This window comes from Mercenaria mercenaria, chromosome 19 (genome assembly GCF_021730395.1).
Source record: "Mercenaria mercenaria strain notata chromosome 19, MADL_Memer_1, whole genome shotgun sequence".
Lineage (NCBI taxonomy): Eukaryota > Metazoa > Mollusca > Bivalvia > Venerida > Veneridae > Mercenaria > Mercenaria mercenaria.
In genome coordinates, this window is record NC_069379.1 from 17,483,721 (window position 1) to 17,502,470 (window position 18,750).

The following is an 18,750-nucleotide window of genomic DNA, read 5'->3' on the forward strand; positions in this document are numbered from 1 at the left end:
CCCTCTTTCAGCATCAAGCAAGTCTACAGTCTCTTCAGTAATGATGAAGTTTGTTCTTTTTCAGTTGCAAAGAACTGCTGCATACGTTTTGATATTGTGTCTTTGCTTAATTTTGACATTATATTTAACATATGTAGTTAGTCTTTTTCAGATACTGATGTCAGACACATCGCATTGGTCATGTTCCTACTATTTATATCTCCTACAGAACAAATAACAATAAACTTGAATGGAATTTTACGTAATAAGTAGTTTGAGAAGCAGTTACTATTGGAACATTTGCCGCCCTCAGGATCTATATAATGACGCAGAACATTCATAACCTTTATGGATAATGTGAACAATTCTTATTCGGATACATGGAGTTATGTACGTAAAAATAACATTCAAGTGCTGATGTGTTAAAGACACTTCGCTACTTAATATCAAAGAAGTAGCTTTATGTACCGCTTGTATATAATATAATATATATTTTTGCTGCCAATACATGTCGATTGAAATGCTGCCAAATACTAATGCCTGTTACCTAAAACCTGTTGTTGTTGTTGTTTTTGTAGTATAGGAACACGAAATTAGTAAATAATTGATTTACTCACAGTGAAATGTGAGTAAATCAAATTAAAGAAAGAGCTGAATACGGTCTGCGTATCACATGAATAAGGGTGTGATAAGAGTCTTTTATGTAGAGAAGTGCTTTTTAAAAGATTTTCCTTGTTACAATTGTCGTCTGTATATGAAAAGGTTTCTTGCTTTTGTGACTTATTCAGATTGCATATTAAAATGAGTACTTGTTTGCTTTGATATATTTGTTATAAATTATTTAACTGATTTATTATATATGTATATTTTTCTTAAGTATGGTATGCAAATATTGAACTCAGTTGAAATCTGTTTTATTATGTATATGCTATATAATGACTGAATCTCAATACACTGAAATGAAGGTACTTTGCACACAGTTTATCTATGTGATATGACTACGGTCAAACTTTGCTTATGAAACGGAAATAATTACAATTGTATGTTTTGCTTGACCTTCACTTTTTTATAGGTGTGACGTCATTGTCCAAAGATTCATGAATAGCGAATATGCATTTGTTAAAGCAGGATCAGTTGGCCTATTTTAGAAATAAATAAAAATAATAAATAAAAAAATCCTTTAATTGATTTTTTCTCATGTATTCTAATCAAACTTGATTTGTAGTATCTTTATTAGGCCCGCAGCTAACTTTGTTCAGCTGGGACATTTGACCCCTTTTAGGGGCTGCTAGAGCTAAAACTAGAAATGCCTTTATACAGCGTCTCATGAACAGCTCGGTGGATCTTTGTCATACTTGGTCTGGAGCATCATTATAAGGTCCTCTTTCAAATTTATTTATATAGGAACTTGGGCCCTATTATGGACCACTAAAGCTAAAAGTAGATATGCCTTTCTTCGCATTAACAACTAAAATGTAATGGATTTTTATCAAACTCGATGTGTAACAATATCGTAATGTCTCCTGCTACTTTGTTACAAATAGGGATAGGGACCAATTTAGCTAAAAACATAAACACGTTTAATGACCTCTTCTCATGAACCGCTTCATGAATCTTCATCAAACTACTGCTGTAATTATTCGTCTAAGGATAAACGAAACAAAATTGCAACCCTACGAAACCTTTGCGAAAAATTAAAAGAGAACCATTTAAATTGTTAAAGTGCGGTGTTTAGTTTTGCAATTTGAAAAATGTTAGATGAAAGATGAATGTTAGATGAAAAATTCATAAACTTCTTTCCTTATTACAATTCGCCGACTATCATTTTTAAAGATATTTCTTGTTAATTTTGTCTTTTGATGCAGGCTCCATAACCTCAGATCCCCTTTCTAAATTCCAGTTTGTTTAGTTCTGCCCATTGTTTTCTCGTTTGGGGCAAACCTATTACATGTACTTCATCTGGGGACCAAACGCCGCTTTTCATGGAATTACACGCCACAACCCGTGTATCATTGAAGGTTCCATGTTCACCGCTGTTAGAATACATCTGCGGATGTCTCTAAATTGCTTTTTGTACTTTTAGCATGTGTAAATGTTGAGTTCTGCTCAACCCGGGGCTAGATGCCGTGGACGGTAGCATGCATTTCCACTACCGTCCATGAACAGGCTCAATCAAACCGAGCCTGCAACATTTTCGTTTTTGTCGTGTTGAGCGACCTGTGAAGTTTCCACTTTTTCTATTTTGGTATGTTAACCGGTATGCAGTTTCAAATTTTCCTTAGTTAAAGGCGGGATCAACTGGTCCCTCAAACTCAAATTTATAACAGGTCGAGTTTCATTTTTTTTTTCTTTATTCTCTTTCAGCTTGTGGAAGTCCACAACCTATTGATTACGGAAATATCTCCTTAAATAGTGGCACAAAGTACTTGGACACTGCGGCTGTGACTTGTAATACGAAATTTCTAGCAAATACTAGCACTATCGTTTGTACAGGTTCGGGCATCTGGGAAAATGCAACATGCATTCCCCATGGTATGTGAACTTTCACTGATATCGTATCCCTAATATGCTAGCCAAGTTACTGGTCAAACATACGAATCATGTTTAAAAATAGCTATGCTTTGTTACCAAAGATCAAGATTATTATAATAGAGTTTCGTATTTTATCTCGACAATACAATGCCATTTTAACACACATCTTAATCCATTTGATTTATTGTTTCAGTACTGACTGGTCGTTTTTGTCTTTGTTGTGTACCACATGCTAAACTGCCTCTCTTATGATAAATCATGAATAACCAAAGAACATGTTGCGACAATAAATCGGAGCATAATGTCACTTGTGGTACAAAAACACTTGTTTGTACTGCTGTCAGTTCCTTTAACTTACTTGCAAACAAAAACAAATATTATGGAGCTGTAGGTGCAAACTACATACAAAATGTGATTAACCCTTATCATGCTGGACACTATGGATTCTGCCTTTGCGACTAGTGTAGATCATGACCAGCCTGCACATCCGTGCAGTCTGATCACAACCATCACTGTTCGCCAGTCAGTCAGTATCTTTTTTGTAATGCTTTTAACAGTTAATCTTACTGTCCAGTTGAAAGATGGACAAGCTCTTTGTAGACATTTAGCAAGGTAAGGGTTAAAGCTCACTATCGAGTCCGTTATATTTCCTGGCCAACAATTTTCTGGTATATCTTTCAAGTATGAACTCGGATGCATTTGGTTTGTGAAAAGTGTTAAAGTATTGCTTACGGAACAACCTTCGATTATCAATCAACACGAATATAATCCGTCAAAATAATCTTTTCAGATTGCTACATAAACCATGTTTGGGAATATTACAGTACAAAGAACGTGACGGTATCTGGCTATGCTTGCGAAAGGTGGGATGGTCATATTGGAAAATATGGCATAAATGCTCAATATGTCCCGGAATCATCATTATCAGGGGCCGCAAATTACTGTCGTAACCCGACAAGCAACAGTCATTGGCCTCTCTGGTGTTTCTCCAGTCGTCCTGACGAAGAATGGGAGACTTGTGACATTACACCATGCTAATTGTTCATAACATTTCGGTATACATGTACATAATAAACATGGACATGTCTGTCATGATAATGATAATAACTATTGTTGGATAAGTCTTCTCTGTAACAGATTTTTGTAATAAAAATGTAGCTGTTGAGAAGGTCGACCAAATCCGCATGAATAACATTTGTCAGCATTGGGCGTACCAAAAGGAATGACAGCAGAATCGCGAAATAACCTAAACATTATTTAAATTGTCTTAAATGGTGGTAGTTGGGTCCGTTTTGATGATTAAAATTTCATTTTGTTGCCAGAAACTTATTTTTCCAGTTTATAACTAGGATAAAAAATGGCGTACGGCATAAAAACTACGAGGTCATGTATGGTATGTTTTCTTTTATTATTTTTTTGTGAGGCTAATTCTGCAGTTTCCAGTTTCAAACCGATATCTTTTTTATCATCAAAGTTAATCATATTTTCTAACAGAACAGGAGCAATACTTTCTATTCAGTACTTGTACTTCATAGCTAAAACTTAAACACCATACAAAACACCATACATTATAGCCCTGGAGCGGCTGAACATCACACCATATCCTTAATTTATACAAAATTAAATTAATATACAATAAATCCTATTCCTTAGAATATCAGTCTACTACATTGATTCCAGTATAATCTATCTTCATTCTCTATAAATATGATTTTACTTTTCTCTTGTTTTTCGTTTTGGTTCCTTTTCTCCTTTGTTTTGACAACAACTCAGTATTATTTTGTACTGTACTACCTGTTGATATGTTATCCTAAAGTTTTTACCAGCCTCTTTCATGGTGGCTTTCCTATTGTTAGTCCCCTACTGGTTGAAAACCAGTTTCGGGGACTATAGGAATGCGCTTTTCCGGCATTCCGTCCATCCGTCTGTCCGTGCCCGCGAAATGATGGTTAAGTGACTGCATAACGGTACTTTCTCTTTGATGTCATTCATTCCGTTCTGTTTATGAGACTATTTTTCTTTTTATGTGACTGTTAGAACAATAGAGAGAACAATGGGGGAGTCACATAAAGACCGTTTCGTTAGAACGTCCGTCCGTCCGTCCGTCCGCAATTTCGTGTCCGATCAATAACTCTGTCATCCATGAAGGGATTTCAATATTATTTGGCACAAATGTTCCCCATGATGAGACGACGTGTCATGCGCAAAACCCGGACCCCTAGCTCAAAGGTCAAGGTCACAATTGGAGGCCAAAGGTCAACAGGGCTTTTTTCCTGTCCGGTCCATAACTCTCCCATCCATGAAGGGATTTTAATATTACTTGGCATAAATGTTCCCCATGATGAGACGACGTGTCATGCGCAAAACCCGGACCCCTAGCTCAAAGGTCAAGGTCACAATTGGAGGTCAAATGTCAACACAGCTTTTTTCCTGTCCGGTCCATAACTCTCCTATCCATGAAGGGGTTTTAATATTACCTGGCACAAATGTTCCCCATGATGAGACGACGTGTCATGCGTAAAACCTAGACCCCTAGCTTAAAGGTCAAGGTCACAATTGGAGTTCAAAGGTCAACACAGCTTTTTTCCTGTCCGGTCCATAACTCTGCCGTCCAGGAAGGGATTTTAATATTACTTGGCACAAATGTACCTCATAATAAGACAATGTGTCATGCACAACTTTCAGACCCCTAGCTTAAAGGTCAAGGTCACACTTAGCAGTCAAATGTTAACATAGCATGAACAGGGTCTGTTTCGTGTCCGGTCCATAACTCTGACATTCATTAAGGGATTTCAATATTACTTGGCACAAATGTTCTCCATGATGAGACGACGTGTCATGCGCAAATCCCGGACCCTTAGCTTAAAGGTCAAGGTCACAATTGGAGGTCAAAGGTCAATAAGGTTTTTTTCCTGTCCGATCCAGAACTCTCTCATTCATCAAGGGATTACAATATTGCTTGGCATAAATGTTCCCCATGATGAGATGACGTGTCATGCGCAACACCCAGTACCCTAGCTTAAAGGTCAAGGTCACACTTTGAGATCAAAGGTCAGTAGGATTTTTTTCCTGTCCAGTCTATAACTTTGTCATGCAAAATAGGATTTAGTTATCAGTTGGCACAAATATTCCCCTGGATGAGACAACATATTATGCGCTAAACCCAAGCCCAGGGTCTAATGTCAAGGTCACACTTAGAGACCAAAGGTCAGACACGAGAATGACTTTGTCTGGAGCATTTCTTCTTCATGCATGCAGGGATTTTGATGTAACTTGGCACAAATGTTCACCAACATAAGACAGATTGCCATGCGCAGGAACCAGGTCCCTAAGCCTAAGGTCAAGGTCATATTTAGAGGTCAAAGGTCAAATTCAAGAATGACTTTGTCCGGAGCATTTTTTCTTCATGCATTGAAGGATTTTGATGTAACTTGGACCAAATGTTCACCACTATGAGGCACCCTTGTTTTTAGAATTACGTCCCTTTGTTTTTACTATAAATAGATTTTATTGTAACTTTTTTATTATTGGCCGTAGAGAAAAATCGAGACCACTTTTCTGTGGTACAACATGCATGTTACATCCAATTTTTAGGTGTATTTTGACCTATCTCTACCTGGTAAAGAGTTTCTTGTGGACTTATATTATATAGATTTTTTTTTAACTTCCCTTTGTTGGTACTATAAATAACTTATACGATAACTTTTTTTATAATTGGCAAAAACATTTCAATATGAAGACAACTGTGGGTTTTTATATATGCACATTTTAATCCAAGTGTGTTGTTATAACATATTGTATATATAGTACAATATTGTTTATACATCATTGACAGATATCAGTTCATTATGTTATACTGCAGTATAGAAAATTAGGTGCCTTCCAGTAGGGGACTTTGTATTGCATGGCAATACTTCATTCACTTGTTTCTTCTGCTGTGTTCTGCAGTAATGTAATTATGAAACGTAAGTCATCTGCCACCATGAGAGGAACTTATCTGCCTGTTAAATTCAGATTTCTCTTTCTGGCATGGTTAGTGTTTTATTCTTGCTGTGATAGTTATCTGCCATTTGCTATCATTTCGGATCTTTTCTTCTCCTATACAACATTACACAACCTTAATGTTGAATTGAACAGTCGCAGATACCCAGTCAGCCAAAAACAGATTAAAAACATATATTCCTCATCCTTGCTTTTTGGCTCTATTGCAATACTGTTTATATCCGTCCAAATTTGGAATATTCATTCACTTACACTTTTATCAGGTGATGTACATCTAAACCCAGGACCTGGATCGAATGATTCCATATCGTCATCATCCTCACTATCGACCTTCACGGAGCATATTGATCTCTCCAAGCACATCTCTTTTATCCATTTCAATGTTCAAATTATAGCTTTAAAGTTAGATTCCCTTTATGCAGAGCTAAAGGACTTCGACATCTTAGCTTTTTTGAAACATGGTTACATAGAGAATTTCCAAACGACGAATTAATTTTGGAGTATTTTTCACTTCCTGAGAGAAAGGACCGAGCAGACGGATATGGAGGCGTTATTCTTTATGTAACAGTATCTATATTATAGAAGAAGGCGTGATCTTGAAATCATAGGTGTGGAATGTCTTTGGATTGAAATAGTAGTTTCTAACAAACATATTCTTTTCGGTACATTCTATAAGCCACCAGATACTGATGCCTTTCAACACTCTTGGATATAAGACTGTATTAACCTTGCTTTTGATACAGGTATTGAAAACATCATTATTGCCGGTGACTTTAATCTTAACATAGCCAACCAGGTTTCTAACAAATAAGTCAGTAGTATATGTGACCAGTTCTCCTTGACGCAGTTAATTGATACACCTACACATTTCACTGAGACATCATCCTCAATCATTGATCTTATTTCACCTTAAATAAAAACTTAATATACATAAGTGGCGTTGGTGACCCTTTTCTTCGTCAAAACGTTAGACTCTTGGTTCACAAATGAAATCAGATTATTAATTAGGAAACGTAAACGTTACTATAGAAAGGCAAGACAAAGAAACACCCCATATCACTGGGAAAAAATTTGAAACCTCCGCAGTCATGTACATGTAGTTAATAAAATCCGTGTAGCAAAGAGTCAACAGTTCTATCTTCTTTCTAAAACGTTAATTTCAGAATCTAAAAACCAACAAAAGTTGGTGGTCTTGTTTGAAATCTTTCATAAAACCATATACACCTTCCTCTATTCCTCTCCTGTCATATGATGATAAAATTATTGAAGATATGCCTGGTAAAGCCAACTTGTTGAATGACTTTTTTTGTTGTCAAATACGTATAGATTAGAACTCCGCTGCCACACCCACAAGCTGTTGATCACGACCTACTTCTTAGTATTACTATTTCACCAGACGAAGTAATATCTGTTTTACAATCTCTTCAACTAGATAAAGCTGCGGGCCCTGATGGTATTAAAAGTCGTATCCTCCGCGAGCTTTCTTTAGAACTATCCGGCCCCTTGTGTGACCTCTTTAATTACTTAATGCGTATTTCTATAGTACCAAACAGTTGGAAAAAACGCTAACGTTACACCTATTTTTAAGTCTGGAGATCCTTCTCTTGTAAATAACTACCGTCCTATTTCTCTCATAAGTACTGTCAATTGCGTTTAAACATACTTTCAGTTGTCTTCATGAACATAACAGCCTCTCTCCCCTGCAGTCTTGTTTTGTTCCAGGTGACTGTACAGTAAACCAACTCACCTATATCCACAATTTATTTTCACAAGCTATTGATTCTGGTAAAGAGATAAGGGCTATATTTTGTGACATAAGCAAAGCATTCGACCGTGTTTGGCACAAGGGTCTCGTTTATAAACTTAAGTCTATTGGAATCTCTGGATCCTTATTATCCTGGTATTCCTCATATCTGCATAATACGAAACAAAGTGTTATACTCCCTGGCTGTATACCATCTGAAAAAGTAATCACTGCAGGGGTTCCCCAAGGATAAATTCTTGGCTCCTTTTATTTCTAATCTACATCAATGACATAGTCCTAGATATTCAAGCTCATATAAGGTTATTTGCAGATGATACGAGCCTTTCAATTGTAGTTGAAAATCCAAATACTGCTTCTGCTATCTTAAATTCAGATCTTAATAAAATTTCAAACCGGGCATCAAGATAGCTAGTGAACTTTAACCTTTCTAAACTGAGTCGCTATTGATATACCGCAAACAAAATAGAGCTTATCATTCTCCACTATTAATGCAGGGTCAACAAATAAACGAAGTCCATAATCATAAACATTTAGTTGTTTTCCTACCAAATGATCTTAGGTGGACTACACAAATTGAGTACATAACAAAGAAAGCCTGGCTGCGAATAAATGTCATGAAAAAGTTAAAATTTCAGCTAGACAGAAACTCTCTTGAGGTAATCTACAAATCATACATTAGACCTATTCTTGAATATTGTTACGTACTTTTTGACAATTGCACTCAAAATGAAAAACAAGAACTTGAAAAATATCTGCATGAAGCAGCAAGAATAGTAACTTGAACAACGAAACTCGTTTCTATTGACAAACTCTTATCTGAAGTTGGTTGGGAAACTCTTGCTAACTCTTGCTAACAGAAGGAAAAAACATAAGTTAGAACTGTTTTATAAAGTGAAAAATAACCTCACACCATCTTATCTTTCAGACCTTGTTCCATCTAACGTAGGAAGAGACCACAGGTATCCTCCTAGAAATGCTGAAAATATTCAGACTACATTCACACATACTGCATTTTATTACAATTAATTCCTTCCATCAGTCATACTGGACTTTAACGCTCTTCCAGACGAAATACTTAATGCTTGCTCTCTAGCGTCCTTTAAGCGTATGTTAAATAATGACATTCCTACTGTTCAAAAGTACTTTCTGACAGGAGTAAGAAAATCTCAAATACTTCATACAAGGCTACGTACGCAATGCAGCTCTCTATCTTCTGAGCTCTATGCCAAAAACATAATTGAGTCTCCAAGTTGTGACTGCGGGGATGTAGAAACACCTTATCACTATTTTTTTATATGCCCGAGGTATTCTCACTTAAGAATACAATTGTTCAATATCATATCCCAGTTTTGCACTCCAACATTAAAGGCGCTCGCTACAGTTTTCCGGATGGGTCGATATTTACCCCAACACCGTGTCAATTTGGTTGTGTTTCTAATCGATGTAGCATACTACAGCGGTTTTCTGCGCATGCCCGGAAGTGATTATCTAATGTCGCGTACGGCAAATTATTGTATGTTCGCATGCATTTAATGTATAATATGTATAATATACTGACAAAAGGTTAGGGTAGGTATCACCACGGTTACAAATATATACAATTAAAGTACTTTAGTTCAAACTGCTTCATCCGACATATACCGGAGTCTGTAATTTATACTGGCGCTCCAACCCTGCATTGAGCCACAGCTTTTTCTAATCCCGTACCGTACCCATACCGTACATCCGTATTCGTAAACTATATGTTTTGTTCGGAGAAAGGCGGAAACTTTCATCGTTCTATAACATCAAAATGCTTCATAAACATCTTAAAACCCGCTTCTTTAGAAATCTGCAGTTTGATAATTTGATATATCTCTAAGTCATTTGCTCAAACACTGAATGAGTATTTCGTACCAACCTGCGTTGTATAAATGCCCGCCACATCCCACCTCTTTATAATTTGATTTAAGCGAAATCTAATATGGTGACCTATCAATTTTCTTTTTGTTTTAGATTAGGTAGATACTACCAAAGGTATGTGCAGAGTTTGGTTAAATTCTATAATGTGAAACTCGATAAAATAGCGAAGTACTAACTTAAAATTGACAGAAATATGCAAAAATAGCCTTTGGGTCTGCTGAACAAGTATTCCCTTCTTTACAAAATCATTTTCTTTTGATTTCTCTGAGCATGTTTCAAATAAATATATTGTTTTCCGTTATAAAAATGCTTAGATATCCAGTTTTTGCTGATTATTGTACTTTACTGAAATATGTTTTAGGATTATAGAAATTTTGAAAAATGTTAAAAATAGCACCATATCTAGGGGCAAATTAAATTGAAACAAAGCTGGTGACCTAGTATTTTTATTTCATTTTTCAATACATCATAACATAATCTTTTATTACAAAACATTTCATCAAAATCTATTAGTGAGAAAAACATTACGAAACTGTAGCGAGCGTCCTTAAATGTTATCTTACAAGGTAATCCTGCCCTATCTGATGAATCCAACGCAGAAATGTTTACTGCTGTTCAGTGTTACATTGTTAAATACAAAAGATTTTGATCTACAAGAAGTTAACATATCAGAAATATCTTACGTGAAAAATAGCATATCAAACCCTTTTAACTGTGATAGTAACTACAACATGTAATTGTCTCTAGTTTTGTTGTCAATTTCTTACTATTTCTGTTTCTGTTTCTTTCTTCATATACTAGTACATTGTATTTCCAACTACGGATATCTTTATAGATAGTTACTTTACAACTTTGTTATATTCTTTAGTTAACATTTTGTAATTTTTTCCAATGCAACTGAAGTTTCATATTGCCATGAACTATGTATGCACATTGTTGTAATAGGGAGAGGACAACCTTAAGTTTATAAAGCTTCCTGTCCAATCCTTGATTGTATATTGTATATTTGTAATCATGTTGTTTAAATATTGCAAAATAAAATATGTTTAAACCAACTAGGACAAGATCAACATTTTTAGTTTTTATAATGACATATTCAAAAATAAACTTAAAAATCTAAAAGATTAGATCATATTACTACACTTGAAGAGCTTTATAATGTAATAGTATATTAATGGTACTTTTTCATACCTGAAGGGAAATCAGAATTTAAGAAAAAAAATCGGGAAGTAGCAAATCAGTCAGCAAAGTTGACTCATTGGGTAAGTTCACGTCGGAGCTCTGGGGCAGGGTAGGCCGTTGTGTAAATGATACTTACTCCCACCAGTAAGGTAACTGATCAATCAAAAATTGGGCCCTAGAAATATGTAAAAAAAATTCCCATGCACATTGAACGCAGTGATGAACAGCAAGGAACCAGTAAACCCTACATCGCCGTGGAGTTTGCAGAGTTCAGATCTTCAACAGGGAAGGTACGATTAGTGTACTAAGTTATACCGTTCCAGTGAGTTATCGAGTATAGAGTTGGTTTCTACTCTAGAGCTTCGATTTGAACTTAGCCATTAAGATCGGATACTCTACACGGATCTTCGGAGTTTTGTAATATTACATGTTACATTTTTTGTTGATTCTCATACTTCATAACTCATCAAAAGAAATAATAACATACTCCATTCTTTTTAAAATGTGCAATTATTAACTATTACACTTGTTCCATTACAGCTTTTTTTTCTTTGAAAACAAAATTTAATGATTATATTGCAAAATCTGTAACTATTTCCGCCTTTTTCGTTTCCTTTTTGATCCCGAAAACACCTGATAATACTGTGTAAATTGAAACTATTTTCACTTGCTAAATCTCAATCTGCCTCACGTCTGTATCTGAAAAGTTCTCTCTGTCTGTTCTGGGGGCTTTATCTCACTCTGTCCCTCTGGTCAGATCGCTCTGTGTCTGTACTAGTAGAGGATGATTTCGCGCCCTCTGTGGCTGCAGCTGCTGTAAAGCGTCTTTGAACGTGTTTATCATGAATAGGGCGCTATATAGATCTGATAAAATAATAATAATAATATAATAACATCTGTTAACAAGTGAATATAGTTATTCTGTGCCCTGATAACAATGTGTAATGTGTATCTGTTACAGTTGTTCCATTACAGCTTGTGTTTCTGAAAACAAAATTTAATGATAATACATGTATTGCAAAAATTTGTTTTTCCACTTTTTTCATTTTCAGTATGACCCGGACAACACCTGAAAACACTGTGAAAATTGTAACTATTTTCTATTTCTTAATTTCGTTGTGCCACTGATAACATCTGTTTACCACTGATTATAATTCTTTTCTTTTGCTCATCAATATTTCATATGTGACTGTAAATTGTATTTCATATGTGACTGTAAAGTGTATTTCATATGTGACTATAAATTGTATTTCATATGTGACTGTAAAGTGTATTTCATATGTGACTATAAATTGTATTTCATATGTGACTGAAAAGTGTATGTTGTTTGATTCCGAAATAAAACGTATAATATTGTATTGTATTGTTGTGTTGTGTTGTGTTGCGTTGCGTTGCGTTGCGTTGCGTTCTGTTCTGTTCTGTTCTATCGTGTCGTGTCGTGTTGTGCTCTGTTGTGTTCTGTTCCGTTCTGTTTTATTTGCTAAATACTGAAAAAACTGAACCATGATTCCTCTATACCTAAATGTTTCCAGATTATATTTGTTCACAATTGTAAGCATTGCTTCCTACATTTGTTAGTGCATAATAACAAGCATATGGGCGTGGCAAGACTAACACACACGCGTAAACATAAGCACACACACGCACAAACAAAGAAAAAGCAAACACACGAGGTCCAAACGAACAAACAACGGCATACAGTTCTGCACCGCCTTGGAAAGGACAGTGGCAAAATCACCACGGAGAGCTTTAACCAGTTTATGGTGTGCACCTAACCTCACTCTTACCCCAAGCATGTTCAAAAGTTACTGGCCTTAGTAAATAAAGTTATCTCCGCCAGGTGAATCCCTAACACATGCTATGGCAAAAAATGGCAAGGTGTGTAAAACGCAAAGATGCTCCTGTAAGTTTATGTAAATAACTGATCATAAAGCTTACATAAAACTGTAGAAATGCAGACAATTATATAGTGCATTTTATTTGACCTGGCAGGGCGGGGTTTGGCGACGGTCCGCTATATTATTATGCAGGGCATGAAGTACATGTAACCAATGTAGTGTTGAAGTTTAATTAGTCGTTGGTTACCGAAGATTACGGAATTAACAAATATATTGCATTACCTGTTTTGCTCGTTGTTTTTTTTTTTTGAGATTACCATTATTTGCATAAGTCAGAGATTATCTCCACCCCGCCAGGTCGAATCGAACGCACTATACCAATTATTTCTGTTTTAAAGTAGTCTCAGATAAACACCCTTCCCTAAAATGGAAAATAAAACTGTTTTTAAAAAGAAAAATGTTAATCTCTTTTTACTTATGTATATAAAACAAATAATTTTCTATTGCAAACTCATATAAGAGAAATGTGTTCTCCTTATCATAAGCAATCTAAAGATCATTATCTAATCATGCTTACTATCATGCTGATTTTTCTCTGCCACAGAGCGAGATGCATGTAATTATAATTATCTATTAATGATGCATGCCCTTGAGGTTACCTGGCTCAAAAAGAGCGATATTTCGGGCAAATTCGTAAGACTGTTGATGTGGTATTTTGTGTATAGGAATATTATTTCGCTGCACTTGAAGCGTGCATTAGCAAAAGTACCATTATCTTTGAATTGGAACCAGTAACAACACCGATTGCTATCACTTGAAGATGTATTTGAAATAGGTCTCAAGGCGTTGTTATATATATTACATACCGGTTTAACGCCACTTGTTCCAGTGAATAATTTACATGTAATTGCAGGTTGATACAAAATCAATTACGAAATGAATAAAACGACATATTTCATGCACGTATAATATATTTTCTTTAACAATCAATACATAGATAAATCACTATATATCAAAACTGTCAGAAAACAGACAATGTACTAAATGATAAACGACGACAATGCTACAAATAAGATCAATATATTAGCCATTACCTTATATAACCCATTGTAGAAAGGTGCAATGATACTGAACTGGTAACATACACGCAGCAAGTGGGACTTGTCAGATAATGGCGGAAAGAAAAAAATCCTCATTTTTTCCCATTGAAAGAGTGATTTTCATGTTTTATGTAAACCAATTCCTGTTTTATTATACTCAACAAAAAAGAAACTTTCTGATTTCTATACATATTTTTAATGTTATAAAAGGAAATCAACATGTCAAATGGCTTACATATGTTCGGGCGAACAATTATTTGTCAAATAAATCCAATTATAACTGGATTGTACGCATTACACAAGTTGAACTCGATTTTCTCGTGCAGGCATGGACCAGTGTATTCCGTATATAAAATTAAACCTTTCAGTCTGATTTTACAGACTGTTGTCAATAAGAAAAAAAACGTTAAAAATTGAAATCTATTCATTTTTGTCTCTTTTGGTATGCCTAGATTCCCGCCAAATTTACGCGAATGCACCATTGGTATGCTCAAGCTGGTATGGCGACGAATGAGGTTGCTAGGGTTGTTGGCAGTTTTAGCCGTGCTATTCGAAACCTTAGGCAACATGTTCAAGCAACAGGACATACAAAATAGCTACCGTACAGTGTACGTCCGCGTGTCACGACGCACGGGCAAGACCGCTATATCAGGAACACCCACTTACGTAATCGTTTATAAACTGCCACTGCCACCAGTGGTAACAACCCTTGTACACATAACTGAATAACTGACCAAATTGTACGCAATGATCTGTGCGATGCTGGTCTACGTGGACGTCGTCCATACGGTGGCTATGTTATGACGCGATGTCACCGTCTAACTCGTGTAAACATCGCTGGTTGAGGCAACAATGGGACTGAATGAACACACTTGCCGGTTCTATGCGCCAACAATGCCAGTCCCTTCTCCGACGAGTCGAGATTCTCCATTCATCGAAGTGATGACAGGGTTCGAGTATACCGTAGAAGAAATGAACGTTATACTTGAACGAGATCGCTGTTGGGTGAGGGTTCTGTCTAGGTCTGGGCAGGCATTGCGCATGAATATTGCACACCTGTCGTCGCTATCGGTGGGAAATTTGAATGTCCAACGCTACCGAGATGAGATTCTTTCGAGACGCGCCATCCAAATGTTTCAATATCACTTTGTATAAAGCCACAAGACATACAGCTAGAGATACTGTTAATTTCCACAGCACGAAAAACATTGCATTTATAAATGACTGGCCCGCCTAAAGCCCAGATCTGAATTCAATCTAACACCTGTGGGATAATTTGGACGTTGCCCTTTCTTCCTAAGGTGGTACTCTGCCAAAGATGTTCAAACGGTTTTGCTTGGTTGCACATAGGGGCAAATAGAGCTAAATATAGAAGCAAAATTTGAAACGACATCTCCTAATCCGATGGTACGGTTTTGAAATAATTTCACACAAATGGTCATTATGTCACCCTCTACCAAGAATGTTCAAACAAGAGGGTCATGATTACCCTGAATCGCTCACCTGGGTTATGTGAGCTACGTGTTTCAAATGTCAAACTGATGCTGAAATATTAAGAAGATCAGTAGATCATATTCATGGTCACTAAAAGTCAGTTTTAAGATCGGTGTGCAAAACTGTTATGTCACCCAAACTTCAAGGCTATATCTTAAAAACCAAGAAAGTAGGTCAGTAGGTCACATTCATGGTCACTGAAAGTCAGTTTTAAGATCGGTGTGCAAAACTATACATGTCATCCAAATTCCTAGGCTGTATCTTAAAAATCAAGAAAGTAGCATGGTCACTGAAAGTCAGTTTTAAGATCGGTGTGGAAAACTGTACAATGTCATCCAAATTTCAAGGCTGTATCTTTAAAAAAAACAAGAAAAAGCTCAGTAGGTCACATTCATGGTCACTTAAAGTCAGTTTTAAGATCGATGTGCAAAACTGTACAAGTCGTCCAAATTTCAAGGCTGTTTCTTATTTAAAAGAGAAGAAAGTAGGTCCATATTTGACCGTAGGGGGATAATTTGAACAAACTTGGTAGAGGACCATTAGATGATGCCACATGTATACCAAATATCAAAGCCCTAGCTACTGTGGTTTTTGACAAGTTTTTCCTCTCTTTTGCCATGGCTAACAGAATTGAGTTAATTTCTTTGACTACGTTTAATGAGGATTTTGCAATGAACATTCCTGCGAAGTTTCATCAAATTTGGACTGGTGGTTTAGGCTGGGGGTGTTGACGGACGACGTTAGGACGACGACGGACGCAGGACCATCACTGGCCACAAAAGCTCACCCTTGAGCACTTCCAAAGTTTGTGTTCAGGTGAGCTAGTTATACCGATTCGTCAAAAAGGGGGACAAAGCCACTTTTCCCTATATGTATGTTGTGGACATTTTAAAATCTTCTGGTGTGACACCACTGGCTAAGTTTTAAAATAATTTAACACAGACGATCTTTGTATGGCCCTCTACTATGATTGTTCAAATGATTTTGATTCGTGAAAAAACATGGCCGCCAAAGGGCGTTGTCACTTTTCCCTATATGTATATAGTGGAAACTTTAAAAATCTTCTTGTGTGAAACTGCTAGCCCGATTTAAAAATAATTTTACATCTTCTCCAAAACAACTGAATAGATTTTGATGAAACTTTATACAAATGATCTCTGTGTAGCTCTCTTTCGAAGTTGTTCAAATGGTTCCAGTTCGTTGAACATATGGGTAGTTTTGGTTAAAATATGTTTGCCTCTATTCAGACTTATAAAAAACCTCTCTAGAGCTTTGATATTTGGCATGTGATAAAAGGGTTAGACTCTACAAGTATTGTCCAAAGTATTTTCCTAAGGTCAAAAATGGCCATGTCAATGTTTTTGACATGTATCTACCAGGTATATACAAAATACTGTGAAAATCTTTTTCTCTGAATCCATAATAGCTAGAACGTTGATATTTTGCGTATGTTATCAGAGTTTTACTGTCTACCGTACTTGTTCAAGTTATTGCCCTAGGTTTAAAAATGTATGTGACATGTGTATTATGATACAGGCTAACAAAGAAGAAAGCTAACTCTGTACCATTACACAATATAAACACTTTTGACGCCTTGTACACAGATGAGGGCTTTAGGTTCAATGACTCTCTTGTTTTCAGATGTCATGCCCTCTGAATCTACTCGTCCGAATTGCGCTTAACTTGGTCAGTAGCTTACTAGCATGGCCCCTTTTAAGGGTCACAAGAAGTACAAGATCTGTACGTAAGACAGCACGCTCGACTTTTCTTAGTGTTTGACTTTGAATTAGAACTTTGCCAGTAAAAGGGGCTTAACTCAATCAAATATATAATCAGAGTTATGGGGATTGTTTTTTCTGGTATAGCTTTTGATAGTAAATTACTATTCTAAGTTTCAAGTCAATAGCTTTGAAAGTAACAGAGATATTGGTTGTTATATAAAACTGTAACCAAAAAATTCTAAGATAAAAAGTGGCATAACTCTGTCAAAATTCAATCTGAGTTATGGGGATTGTTTCTGTTGATGTAAACCTTGATAGTAAATAGCAATTGAAGTTTCAAGTCAAAAGCTTTGATAGTAACATTGATATTTGACTTATAAAAAACTTTTACTACCGCTGCAACTTTCAAGGCCTTTAGCATATTTCTGTCCTCTTCAAAAGTTGCCCATTCTCTAGCGTGCACAAATGAGCGATCTACGCCATCGAGGTCCTTTAATTTACATATCGATTGTGTTTAAGAGTATAAGTAGATTCTTTGGGAGCTAAGACTGTTTGTTTGTTTTGGGTTTAACGCCGTTTTTCAACAGTATTTCAGTCATGTAACGGCGGGCAGTTAACCTAACCAGTGTTCCTGGATTCTGTACCAGTACAAACCTGTTCTCCGCAAGTAACTACCAACTTCCCCACATGAATCAGAGGTGGAGGACTAATGATTTCAGACACAATGTCGTTTATCAAATAGTCACGGAGAACATACGCCTGACACAAGGCCCGAATTTCACGGGAAAAAAACTGCAGTAATTGCATGGCTATGTTTGTTATTTCAAATGCTTGTTTTTGTACTTATACGTCTTCATTGTTGACTTTTTCAGCTACATGTATATCAAAATCATACATGACTGTTTCATTTAAAAGATTAAAACACCAAATAACAGATATATCTTTTAAAAGGACACAGTCTATCTGTCCAGTACATGTCTTACCGTACTCTACCGTACTATTAAATACTTGAACTATTCTAAAAAAAGTTGTCCCTTTTCAGAAAGAAAAATAGACAATTACTCAAAACACCGCTAAACCTAGTTATGTTAAACCAGCTCTTGAACATTATTTGACAATGATGGGGTTTTAAGGCGTTGAACTGTCCGAAAGTGTTCTTTTCTGGAATTAAATAAATATATTAGTAAACTGGCAGTCATATTATAGAGTAATTAGCATGTTTTATACGTTATTCA